At 40.9% G+C, this 14,208-nt stretch overlaps 1 protein-coding gene across 17 annotated transcripts in view; it reads right to left on the bottom strand.

Moving 5' to 3' along the window:
- Positions 1-14,208, bottom strand: part of Ppfibp1 (PTPRF interacting protein, binding protein 1 (liprin beta 1)) — a 145,417-nt gene that overhangs the window by 104,468 nt on the left and 26,741 nt on the right. For 2 of the 17 annotated variants that reach the window (XM_011241624.2, NM_001355729.1), the window contains exon 2: positions 9,650-9,810. The exons of the other annotated variants lie outside the window; for them this stretch is intronic. The gene's annotated coding sequence lies outside the window, so the exon portion shown is untranslated. The remainder of the gene's footprint in view (positions 1-9,649; positions 9,811-14,208) is intronic. 17 annotated transcript variants of the gene reach the window in all.

Below are 14,208 nucleotides of genomic sequence, written 5' to 3'. Positions count from 1 at the left end.
CCAGAAGCCGAACTCTGAGGTCTACATATCCCATAAGCCCACTAATGTCTTTAAAGCTCATGCCCCAAAATGGGAAACTAAACACAGACTTCTCCAAAGTTCTACCAGCTTCCAGAATCTGATATTTGCTTTTTCAACAAGAACGGACTCAGCATCTGTTCTTTTATCTTCAAATTAAACTTTTTAAAACTGAGGCTCGGTCCTTTAAAGAAGGCTCAGTGGGTAAAGGTGCTTAACACCAAGGTAACGATCTGGGTTCAATCCCAGGAACTCACAAGGAGGAAGGAGAACCAACCCCTTCTTCACATATGCACTATGATGACCCATGCACAAGAGTGTGTGCACACTATATTTTTTAAATGTATTAAAAAAAAAACCTCCCAAATTGTGTTTGTGTTTTTAATGAAACTAAAGCAATCTCTTTAACAGTCTTAGAATATAAGTTAACATGAGCCTTTTTTTTTCCCCAGTACTAAAAACTGTGGTATAAACTAAACAGCCCAGCCCAAATCCAAAATACTCTGAAAAAGTCTGAGCAATTGTGATGCTCAGCCCAAAAATCTACACAAATATTCAAAAAATCTGAAGAACTCTGAACTCTGAAGGACATACGATACCAAGCATTTTAACAAGAGTTTCCTCCCAGAACACCCATTTGGAAAGGCTCAGGAAAACAAGAAGTAACTGTGCCCTTGTTTCATGGCCGAGGAGATAATGCATGCCCAGAGCCCAGAATCTGAAAGGTGAAAAGGCAGTTGTAACACTTAAGTCTCCTCATTATGCCCGACCCTCACATACCTGACCCTATCCTTAAACCAACTACCTGTTGAGAGTTTCCAGAGAATAGGAAACCATTGATACAGCACAAATCAATATATTTTACCCAAGGGCAGTACAGCAGTATGTGGCAACATTTTAAATGCATGAAAGCTGTGACCTACAAACACTACTCACAGGAATGCACAAAAATGAACTGTTTACCAAGCAACTCAATGAACAACTAGGAATGACTTACATCAAAGAACAGAGTCTAGCCGAACAGAACACAGTGGAGTCACTTAAAAACTGAGCTGTGTATGTTACAGAAAGGCATTTTTTCACACATTAGGAGTCGCAGAAAACAGCTTGTTAAAGTAACTAGGTGACAGCACTTTTATAAGCTCACAAAAACTTTCAGGTATGTGTGTGTATCTGAACACTCTATGCCTGGGAAGAACAAAACTGATGGGTAACAACATCCAGGACATGGAAGCGGCCTAGAGGCTCATCTACTGATGAATGGATAATGAAGATGTGGAACCTACACACGACGGAATTTTATTCCACTGTGAGGAAAAGTAAACCGTGCAGTAAGTGGGCGGAGCTGAAAAGTGAGGTATCTCAGACACAGAAAGACAGACATTGGACGTCCTTACCCACTTACACCTCTTACTTACTGCTGACTTCTCAAGTCTGCGTGTTTGATTTGGATACTTGTTGAATCAAGGACACTGTAATGGACCACTGATGTGAAAGTAGGGGGAAAGAGTATAGCATAGGTAATATAAAAAGGAAAGGAGAAATAATGAGGAACGTTTATGTGGGAAGAAGGATGGGAAGATAGGGCAGAGCAGGCAGTAGATGAGTGGAAAAACAAATACTAAGGATGTTTGGGAAACCTGCATGGAAATCTAGTATTTCATAAAACACACACACACACGCATGCACACACACGTGCATGCATGCACATGCACACACATGCACTCGCGCACACACACACACTAACACACACACATTCTGAGAGTTTAATTGCAGCTACCCTACACAACAAGTCATGTTCCTACTAGAATTCTTAGGTTGTCAAAGGCCCCCAGGCATGGGCGACCTCCCCTCCAGTTGGTCACGGACATTCCAAAGACTCACCAAACAATACAGGATAATGCCATTGCTTCTTGATTCACTAGAAAGTTTCCTCCCTGCTGGCTAGTTACAGAAGGTCCTATTCAGGCTGCTAGAGGGGTCGGGGTGGGCAAAACCAGTCTTGTCCAGCTGTGAACCGTGTAAACTAGAATAATAACCAGCATGGAAAGATATGTCCATGGGTGTGATAGTAGAGTGAATATTATGGTGTAACCAACTGCTTGCTTTCCTGTTGAACTTAAGGAAGAAATGCATCCCTACTACTGTCAAGCTGGCCCCAAAAAAGAAAAAAAAAAAAAAGCCATGGTTATGGAGCTCTTAGGTCCTAGAGGTAAGGGTAAGTGTAGTGTTATTATTTTGCTAAACAGACAATATCAAACTACCTCCAAAGCCGTATCTCTGTGTCCATACGTTAGTATTTCTTTCAGACCTCATCAGGCAAGTTTCTCTGTGCACTGAAGGATGCTTAGCATAGAAATTCACAAAAAATTAGAGTACTCAGCCACAGACGTGACATCTATATCATGCCCCTTACCCCTCAGACTCAGGAACCATTTTTAAAGAGGAGGAAGAAAGATTTTTAAGAGCCAGAGATGAGGTCGCCATCTTGGTTCCGGGACTCAGCAGAACTTAGGAAATTAGTCTGAACAGGTTAGAGAGTGTGCCAGAGAACCGGACAGCTTCTGGGACGGGCAGAAGCACAGAGCTGCTGAGGCAGCACCCTTAACGGGCCGCAGACAGCCGGCCACCGTCCGGACCAGAGGACAGGTGTCCGCCTGGCTCGGGAGGCGGCCTCAGCCTCAGGAGCAGCGGTCGCCATCTTGGTTCCAGGACTCCCTGGAACTTAGGAATTTAGTCTGCACAGGTGAGAGTCTGCACCACAGAAGCTGACAGCTTCTGGGAACTGCCAAAGCAACACAGCTTCTGAGAGAGGCCCTGTTTTGGGCCTTCTTCTTCGACCAGGAGGAGGTCCAAAAACAAGATATCTGCGCACCTTCCCTGTAAGAGAGCTTGCCAGCAGAGAGTGCTCTGAGCACTGAAACTCAGAGGAGAGAATCTGTCTCCCAGGTCTGCTGAGAGACGGTAACAGAATCACCAGAAGAACAATCTCTAAACAGAGTCAACTATAACTACTAACTCCAGAGATTACTAGATGGCGAAAGGTAAACGTAGGAATCCTACTAACAGGAACCAAGACCACTCACCATCATCAGAACCCAGAACTCCCACTTCGCCCAGTCCAGGGCACCCCAACACACCCGAAAACCTAGACCTAGATTTAAAAGCATATCTCATTATGATGGTAGAGGACATCAAGAAGGACTTTAATAAATCACTTAAAGAAATACAGGAGAACACTGCTAAAGAGTTACAAGTCCTTAAAGAAAAACAGGAAAACACAATCAAACAGGTAGAAGTCCTTACAGAAAAAGAGGAAAAAACATACAAACAGGTGATGGAAATGAACAAAACCATACTAGACCTAAAAAGGGAAGTAGAAACAATAAAGAAAACTCAAAGTGAGGCAACACTGGAGATAGAAACCCTAGGAAAGAAAACTGGAACCATAGATTTGAGCATCAGCAACAGAATACAGGAGATGGAAGAGAGAATCTCAGGTGCAGAAGATTCCATAGAGAACATCGGCACAACAGTCAAAGAAAATGGAAAATGCAAAAAGATCCTAACTCAAAATATCCAGGAAATCCAGGACACAATGAGAAGACCAAACCTACGGATAATAGGAGTGGATGAGAATGAAGATTTTCAACTCAAAGGACCAGCAAACATCTTCAACAAAATTATTGAAGAAAACTTCCCAAATATAAAGAAAGAGATACCTATGAACATACAAGAAGCCTACAGAACTCCAAATAGACTGGACCAGAAAAGAAATTCCTCCCGACACATAATAATCAGAACAACAAATGCACTAAATAAAGATAGAATACTAAAAGCGGTAAGGGAAAAAGGTCAAGTAACATACAAAGGCAAGCCTATCAGAATTACACCAGATTTTTCACCAGAGACTATGAAAGCCAGAAGAGCCTGGACAGATGTTATACAACACTAAGAGAACACAAATTCCAGCCCAGGCTACTATACCTGGCCAAACTCTCAATTACCATAGATGGAGAAACCAAAGTATTCCACGACAAAACCAAATTCACACATTATCTCTCCACGAATCCAGCCCTTCAAAGGTTAATAACAGAAAAAAACCAATACAAGAACGGGAACAATGCCCTAGAAAAAACAAGAAGGTAATCCTTCAACAAACCTAAAAGAAGACAGCCACAAGAACAGAATGCCAACTTTAACAACAAAAATAACAGGAAGCAACAATTACTTTTCCTTAATATCTCTTAACATCAATGGTCTCAACTCCCCAATAAAAAGACATAGACTAACAAACTGGCTACACAAACAAGACCCAACATTTTGCTGTTTACAGGAGACACATCTCAGAGAAAAAGATAGACACTACCTCAGAATAAAAGGCTGGAAAACAATTTTCCAAGCAAATGGTATGAAGAAACAAGCTGGAGTAGCCATCCTAATATCTGATAAGATTGACTTCCAACCCAAAGTCATCAAAAAAGACAAGGAGGGGCACTTCGTTCTCATCAAAGGTAAAATCCTGCAAGAGGAACTCTCAATTCTGAATATCTATGCTCCAAATACAAGGGCAGCCACATTCATTAAAGAAACTTTAGTAAAGCTCAAAGCACACACTGCACCTCACACAATAATAGTGGGAGACTTCAACACACCACTTTCACCAATGGACAGATCATGGAAACAGAAACTAAACAGGGACACACTGAAACTAACAGAAGTGATGAAACAAATGGATCTGACAGATATCTACAGAACATTTTATCCTAAAACAAAAGGATATACCTTCTTCTCAGCACCTCATGGTACCTTCTCCAAAATCGACCACATAATAGGTCACAAAACAGGCCTCAACAGATTCAAAAATATTGAAATTGTCCCATGTATCCTATCAGATCACCATGCACTAAGGCTGATCTTCAATAACAAAAAAAATAACAGAAAGCCAACACTCACGTGGAAACTGAACAACACTCTTCTCAATGATACCTTGGTCAAGGAAGGAATAAAGAAAGAAATTAAAGACTTTTTAGAGTTTAATGAAAATGAAGCCACAACGTACCCAAAACTTTGGGACACAATGAAAGCATTTCTAAGAGGGAAACTCATAGCTCTGAGTGCCTCCAAGAAGAAACGGGAGAGAGCACATACTAGCAGCTTGACAACACATCTAAAAGCTCTAGAAAAAAAGGAAGCAAATTCACCCAAGAGGAGTAGACGGCAGGAAATAATCAAACTCAGGGGTGAAATCAACCAAGTGGAAACAAGAAGAACTATTCAAAGAATTAACCAAACGAGGAGTTGGTTCTTTGAGAAAATCAACAAGATAGATAAACCCTTAGCTAGACTCACTAGAGGGCACAGAGACAAAATCCTAATTAACAAAATCAGAACTGAAAAGGGAGACATAACAACAGATCCTGAAGAAATCCAAAACACCATCAGATCCTTCTACAAAAGGCTATACTCAACAAAACTGGAAAACCTGGACGAAATGGACAAATTTCTGGACAGATACCAGGTACCAAAGTTGAATCAGGATCAAGTTGACCTTCTAAACAGTCCCATAACCCCTAAAGAAATAGAAGCAGTTATAAATAGTCTCCCAGCCAAAAAAAAGCCCAGGACCAGACGGGTTTAGTGCAGAGTTCTATCAGACCTTCAAAGAAGATCTAATTCCAGTTCTGCACAAACTTTTTCACAAGATAGAAGTAGAAAGTACTCTACCCAACTCATTTTATGAAGCCACTATTACTCTGATACCTAAACCACAGAAAGATCCAACAAAGATAGAGAACTTCAGACCAATTTCTCTTATGAATATCAATGCAAAAATCCTCAATAAAATTCTCGCTAACCGAATCCAAGAACACATTAAAGCAATCATCCATCCTGACCAAGTAGGTTTTATTCCAGGGATGCAGGGATGGTTTAATATACGAAAATCCATCAATGTAATCCACTATATAAACAAACTCAAAGACAAAAACCACATGATCATCTCGTTAGATGCAGAAAAAGCATTTGACAAGATCCAACACCCATTCATGATAAAAGTTCTGGAAAGATCAGGAATTCAAGGCCCATACCTAAACATGATAAAAGCAATCTACAGCAAACCAGTAGCCAACATCAAAGTAAATGGAGAGAAGCTGGAAGCAATCCCACTAAAATCAGGGACTAGACAAGGCTGCCCACTTTCTCCCTACCTTTTTAACATAGTACTTGAAGTATTAGCCAGAGCAATTCGACAACAAAAGGAGATCAAGGGGATACAAATTGGAAAGGAGGAAGTCAAAATATCACTTTTTGCAGATGATATGATAGTATATATAAGTGACCCTAAAAATTCCACCAGAGAACTCCTAAACCTGATAAACAGCTTCGGTGAAGTAGCTGGATATAAAATTAACTCAAACAAGTCAATGGCCTTTCTCTACACAAAGAATAAACAGGCTGAGAAAGAAATTAGGGAAACAACACCCTTCTCAATAGTCACAAATAATATAAAATATCTCCGCGTGACTCTAACTAAGGAAGTGAAAGATCTGTATGATAAAAACTTCAAGTCTCTGAAGAAAGAAATTAAAGAAGATCTCAGAAGATGGAAAGATCTCCCATGCTCATGGATTGGCAGGATCAACATTGTAAAAATGGCTATCTTGCCAAAAGCAATCTACAGATTCAATGCAATCCCCATCAAAATTCCAACTCAATTCTTCAACGAATTAGAAGGAGCAATTTGCAAATTCATCTGGAATAACAAAAAACCTAGGATAGCAAAAACTCTTCTCAAGGATAAAAGAACCTCTGGTGGAATCACCATGCCTGAACTAAAGCTTTACTACAGAGCAATTGTGGTAAAAACTGCATGGTACTGGTATAGAGACAGACAAGTAGACCAATGGAATAGAATTGAAGACCCAGAAATGAACCCACACACCTATGGTCACTTGATCTTCGACAAGGGAGCTAAAACCATCCAGTGGAAGAAAGACAGCATTTTCAACAATTGGTGCTGGCACAACTGGTTGTTATCATGTAGAAGAATGCGAATCGATCCATACTTATCTCCTTGTACTAAGGTCAAATCTAAATGGATCAAAGAACTTCACATAAAACCAGAGACACTGAAACTTATAGAGGAGAAAGTGGGGAAAAGCCTTGAAGATATGGGCACAGGGGAAAAATTCCTGAACAGAACAGCAATGGCTTGTGCTGTAAGATCGAGAATTGACAAATGGGACCTAATGAAACTCCAAAGTTTCTGCAAAGCAAAAGACACCGTCAATAAGACAAAGAGACCACCAACAGATTGGGAAAGGATCTTTACCTATCCTAAATCAGATAGGGGACTAATATCCAACATATATAAAGAACTCAAGAAGGTGGACTTCAGAAAATCAAATAACCCCATTAAAAAATGGGGTTCAGAACTGAACAAAGAATTCTCACATGAGGAATACCGAATGGCAGAGAAGCACCTGAAAAAATGTTCAACATCCTTAATCATCAGGGAAATGCAAATCAAAACAACCCTGAGATTCCACCTCACACCAGTCAGAATGTCTAAGATCAAAAATTCAGGTGACAGCAGATGCTGGCGAGGATGTGGAGAAAGAGGAACACTCCTCCATTGTTGGTGGGATTGCAGGCTTGTACAACCACTCTGGAAATCCGTCTGGTGGTTCCTCAGAAAATTGGACATAGTACTACCGGAGGATCCAGCAATACCTCTCCTGGGCATATATCCAGAAGATGCCCCAACTGGTAAGAAGGACACATGCTCCACTATGTTCATAGCAGCCTTATTTATAATAGCCAGAAGCTGGAAAGAACCCAGATGCCCCTCAACAGAGGAATGGATACAGAAAATGTGGTACATCTACACAATGGAGTACTACTCAGCTATTAAAAAGAATGAATTTATGAAATTCCTAGCCAAATGGATGGACCTGGAGGGCATCATCCTGAGTGAGGTAACACATTCACAAAGGAACTCACACAATATGTACTCACTGATAAGTGGATATTAGCCCAAAACCTAGGATACCCAAGATATAAGATACAATTTCCTAAACACATGAAACTCAAGAAAAATGAAGACTGAAGTGTGGACACTATGCCCCTCTTTAGAAGTGGGAACAAAACACCCTTGGAAGGAGTTACAGAGACAAAGTTTGGAGCTGAGATGAAAGGATGGACCATGTAGAGACTGCCTTATCCAGGGATCCACCCCATAATCAGCATCCAAATGCTGACACCATTGCATACACTAGCAAGATTTTATCGAAAGGACCCAGATGTAGCTGTCTCATGTGAGACTATGCCGGGGCCTAGCAAACACAGAAGTGGATGCCCACAGTCAGCTAATGGATGGATCACAGGGCTCCCAATGGAGGAGCTAGAGAAAGTAGCCAAGGAGCTAAAGGGATCTGCAACCCTATAGGTGGATCAACATTATGAACTAACCAGTACCCCGGAGCTCTTGACTCTAGCTGCGTATGTATCAAAAGATGGCCTAGTCGGCCATCACTGGAAAGAGAGGCCCATTGGACACACAAACTTTATATGCCCCAGAACAGGGGAACGCCAGGGCCAAAAAGGGGGAGTGGGCGGGTAGGGGAGTGGGGGTGGGTGGGTATGGGGGACTTTTGGTATAGCATTGGAAATGTAAATGAGCTAAATACCTAATAAAAAATGGAAAGAAAGAAAAAAAAAGAAATAACATAAAAAAAAAAGAGAGCCAGAGATGAGGGAAGATTAGAGAAATCTGTTATTTTTTTCTGTTTAATTCACAGGCCTTGAAACTGGAAGTTAAGGAGCAAAGGGAACGCTTCCTCCTGAATGCACCAAAATCAGCAGCGATTCTCTCTTCCCAGCAGCACTTGTAAAGGTTACCCAGTAAATGAGCAAGTAAGTAATCAATTAACCCAGCCAGGTTAACTCATTTACTGTTTGAAAGGAAGGTGCCCAGGATAGTGATGTGGTTCCACACAGAGGAGGACAGTGGGCCCGATGGGCAGGATCTGGAGGGTCATCCAGGCGAGATTTAGATCCCAGCTCCGCCCTTTCAAGTTACCAACCCCAATTCACTCAGCTTAAAATAGAAGGGTGAGCCACCTTAACTGGGAAATCCCAGGCAAACCATACAAAGTGGCATCTGTCACAAAAGCATGACAGTCGGTCCTTCTTTAAGGAGCCACTGCACAGGCTGGGCACTAGCAGCGTGTATGAGATCCAAATCACAGCCCCCTGGGCTCTTCTGTCTGTGCTCAGCAAGGTCACCTCAGGAAAATACAAGTCCCTTCAGGACATCGTGGTTTGTCTGCACTCCTAGAACTGGGGAGGCTGAAGCAAGAGGACTGTCGGGAGTTCCAGGCCAGCTATGAATGTATCACTGAAAGACCTCGTCTCAAAAGAGGCTAAAACAAACAAACAACAAAAACAAGAACAGCAACAACAAAATTAACAGAATTCCCAACAAAGATTAATAGAATTCACAAAAGCACAGTTTATTACACCGCTCCAGGGTACACTCATCCCTCCTAGGGAAAACCCTCTTTCAGGGTTCCAGCAAGGCCCTCATAAGCTAGACAAACACTTTTTTCTCATTTATGTATTTACTTACTTATCTATTTATTTTAACTTGGCTCTCTGCGGCAGGGCCTCCTGTGGCTGAGGCTCAGGAAGGATACTTCTACCTCTTCCTGAGCGCTGGAATGACAGGTCAAAGCTGCCGCTGTGTCTGAGAGTCATCTAACTCTAAAATAAAAGAGTTTTGACTGCCATCTGAAAATAAAGAGGAAAAAAACTTGGTTCTGATGGAAATGTAATATACAGGAGGACAAAGTTAAATATCAATTTGTGAAACATTCACATGTGAAGTCTCTGGGCACATCCCTGCATGACGTAAGAGCACAGTACAAGCGGTCTGTTTTGTCAGCACAGGAAGCCTTGGCCATCAGCATGTGACTGACTGGCATAAATGACAATTACAGTGTTTGGGGTCTTGAGGAGGAGGAATACACCATGCTACCAGCTCCTAGTCTGTGTGCCCTTGCTAGAGAATGTCAACTTAGCCCACTTACACATATTTTTCATGTTGGGAAATAGCAGGGTTTGTTCACATTGATGCTACGTATGTGTACAGAAACTTCACTATTTAATTTTCATGTCTGGAAGGTGAAGCCTATAATTATGCCATGAGGCATAACTATAATTAGGACTTCTAATACCATAGGTATCTATCTCTATGATCCGATTGTAAAACTGCAGAGGGGTCTGGTACTGTGGTACTCAGTTAGCTTTTTTCTCTCCTAGGCCATCACACCTCCCAGGCTTCAGGAAATACCGGGAAATCTTAGCTAAAGGGTTTGCTTGCTTGCTTACTTGCTTATCAAAGAAATTAAGCTATTATATTATCATCAATTTGCCACTGATAAGGTTTTTAAATATATTTGGTAACACTTTAAAATCATGAATAGAGCTGAGGAGATGGTTCAAAGTGTTTACTGTATCAGCAATAAGGACCAGAGTTCAGATCTCCTGCACCTATATCAAAATCCAGGACAACAGTGTGTACCTTTAACCTCAGCACCAGAAAGGGAGAAAAGAGGAACCCTGAGGCTTGCTGGTCAGCCAGGTTCAGTGCAAAGCCCTTAGTCAAAAAAAACAAGGTAAAGAGTGACTGAGGAAGGCATCCAATATCAACCTACAGCCTCACATAACTAAGTGTTCACACACACACACACACACACACACACACACATATATGTGCATGCACGCATGCAAACTAGGGTATGTCTCAATGATGGTAGAATACCAGAAGTTTTGGGTTCCATAATCATGTTGGCAAGGCAGCAAATTAATAAACAGTCAGTATTAACCCATTTTTAGGCTGTAGACCAAATTCAGGTTAAATAAATGAGACCAAACCAACCACATGGTATGCCTCGCACTGGTTCACTTATGCACTGCAGGAGGAAAATGCACACAATTCATAGCTTACACAATAGAAGCAGCATGTTTGGGTGGGCAGTAGGGAGAGAGAACTGACAAAGTAAAACTATTTTCGCAAGCCTATACCTCCTTATGAGTATGGTATTTCTCCACCTATATTGAATACAGGTATATGGCATTACACACACAAGTACACAGACACACACACACACTAAGACATGATCATACATAACCTCACTTGCCTGTACTGCTGTCCTCCTGGGAAACAGGCAGATGAAGAGAGTAGCTCTTTCCATTTTTAATTATATGATCTAACTGCATGTTGCCTTGCTTATCTAAAAGTTGCATTTTCTAAGAACCCAATACTTTCAGAAAAGCACAGATCTCAGGAAAAGCAAAAGGTGTGAGAGAGAATCAGCATGCAGCCACATGCTAACAAAGCATTTATAAATGATGCGGTGCAAACAATTCAGCCAGCTTACACTCAAACACACCCAATTAGAGGCTCCATTTAGAACTCTCAGACAGTGGGAATTCTCCTAGGCAAATGGAATCACAGAAGGCAGCTCATGTTGCAATAATTGTATGTTTGTCCCTAATAAATGTGAATCACTCATTTCTAGTATAAAACCTCCAGGAAAGTGGTTAGCACTTAAATAGATAGAATGTACCATGCCTACAAGACTGGACACTTCCCAGTCAGCCTGAAAGGTTAAAAATAGCACTGACATAGACACCCATGAACAAAAGGCAGAAGGTTTTGTTTGTTTGTTTCGTATTTAGATACAGGGTTTCTCTGTTCAATGCTGGTTGTTCTAGAACTCTGTAGACCAGGTTGTCCTCACACTCATAGAGATTCCCCTGCCTCTGCCTCCCAAGTGCTGGATGGCATGCAGCATCACCACCTGGAGAAAGACAGAGTTTTAAAGCCATAGAAATGCCTAGTAAACATCTGTGATGATAAGCATCATCTGACAGTCCTGTGTCTCTGTTAAACTGACTTAACTTTTCAGGTTACTCCTTTGTCTTGTTTAAAAGTAAATACTATTATCACGGTGTTACTCCCAAAAATTTCTATTCAATACAAAAAAAGGGGGGGGGGAAGAGCAATGGGAGAAAGGTTTATCATTCATTGATTTAAAAATCAATCAAATGCCCAGTACAGTGGTGCATGCTTTTAATATCAGCATTTGGAAGGCAAATTCAGGCAGATCTCTGAGTTTGAGGTCAGCCTGGTCTACAGAGCAAGCCAGAGCTACACAGAGAAACCTTGTCTTAATAAATAAATGAATAAATAAATAAATCAAACAACAAAGAGATGTATGTTCACGTGAGAGGTCTCAACAAAATTTCAGATTCTGAAACTATAAAAGTAAAATCCAAGCCACTGAGGCATAGAGTAAGCCCTATTCAAGGACATGGGCTGGTGGGATAAAAGGTCTTCACTGAGTTAAGATTCCAGCCTTCCCTCACCTTCGAAATGCATATACCCTAGCAAATGTATTAGTTCCAAACCTTTCTAAAAAGTCTTGTTTGGAAACTAAAACCTAACAGTGAGGTGGTTCCTTAGGTCATTCTGTCAGTCCTTCCAACACAATCTCCCATTCCTAGTCAAGGATTAGAAGTCAGAGCTATACTGGATTTCCTGCCCTCAGTAAGGAAGAACAATACACTGTAGAACAAGAAACAATAAATGTGAGACTAAAACTCATTTGGAATTCCCAATTCCCATAACCTAACCTCCCAGCAGGCTCTACGACAAAATCTACACAGCTGGAATTTGGCTTTTGTCCCTTTCTGGTCATTGCTGTGACAGTGGCTGTCTGGAGATACTGAAAAGCCAATTTTCCATTCTATGACAGCAAATATTATCACTGGCAGAGAGCAGAAACAGTGCTCAAAGATCCAGGTTGGGCAGTTCTTGTTTTGTAAAATATTTATGTTTCATTGACATATAGATATGGATGCTGCTGATCTTTGTTACGCTTCGTGGCTAAAGGAAATACTTAAAACCATTTACATGTATTTCAGAAATTAATTTAAAGTTAAACTGTGAGAAATTAAAAGCCTGCAGTAAAGCTCTTGTTTTTCCAGATTTTAAAATTGGCCTATCAACCATAAAAAGATTACTCAAAACCAGCATATTATGCCAACAAAATAGTTCACTCCATTATCAACAGATGTCTTCAGGAAGCAGCTTTAGTCACTAAGCAAGTTGCTAATTCCAAAGTATTCTGTATTAATTATTCACAATTCAACTTAAGCTTCACAATTAAGTCTGAAATATTATAAGTTTAACACTAACAAGTAATTGCTTTTCCTACATACGTGAATGTAAGCATATATTACATACACATAAAATACAGCACTTAATATAAAATGTGAGCTACTGTTCTATGTAAAGAAAGGCCTTAAACAAAAATATGCTTGGTATCTGATCAGGCAAACAAGCATAAAGCAGGGGCTCTTGCTCCCCAAAATTACTTCTCAAAACACTTGAGTCCTTAGAAATTCAAGCTCACTAACAGAGTTTAATTCTGGGTCACCAATCCCTGAGCTGTTCCAGAGCCAAGCAATTGTTCCTCTGCAGAGAAAGGGGAAAGAGTTGAGTCAAAATAACTTTTACCTTCAATCCTGATTTATGATTTCCTCCACACACCAAAAAAAAAAAAAGCATGGTATTTGCCAAGCAAGGCTCAGCTTTCACATTAAAAAAAAAAAAAGTAGCAATCCTTTTTGCATATAATAATCACTGCTATTTAATCTACTCAAATAAAATCAAAGCAAATAAAGACTCCATAGTGCTGGCAGAAATATGAGAAACCACCTTCAGAAAAATTTCCAGAGCCTCTTCAGCGGTCCTCAGACAGTCGGCTTTCCTTTCTATGACACATGGAGCATGAATACGAGCCTCTGGGCCCCACTTCCTGATTTAAATGATGTTCGGAAAGGAGAGTGGAGCAGGAACAGTTACAAAATCATAGAACCTCATTGCTGAAGGAGACCAGAGCCAGAGGCTAGGATCAAGACCCAAATATTTTCCAGAATGGTTGGTTAGTTGGTTAGTTTGGTTTGGTTTAGATAGGGCCCTGCTCTACAGACTGGCTCTGAGCTCATGGCCCTCACATGTCTTCCTCCTGAGTGCTGATAGTAACAGTGCCCTATCATGCTCCACACAGCAGCCTTGGCCAGTGTACTTTCTGAAACACTTGGGGTCAGTCCTGCTGC

Source organism: Mus musculus, chromosome 6 (assembly GCF_000001635.26).
Source record: "Mus musculus strain C57BL/6J chromosome 6, GRCm38.p6 C57BL/6J".
NCBI classification, from domain to species: Eukaryota; Metazoa; Chordata; class Mammalia; order Rodentia; family Muridae; genus Mus; species Mus musculus.
The sequence above is the reverse complement of the archived record's forward strand: the minus strand, read 5'-3'. Positions and strand labels throughout refer to the sequence as shown.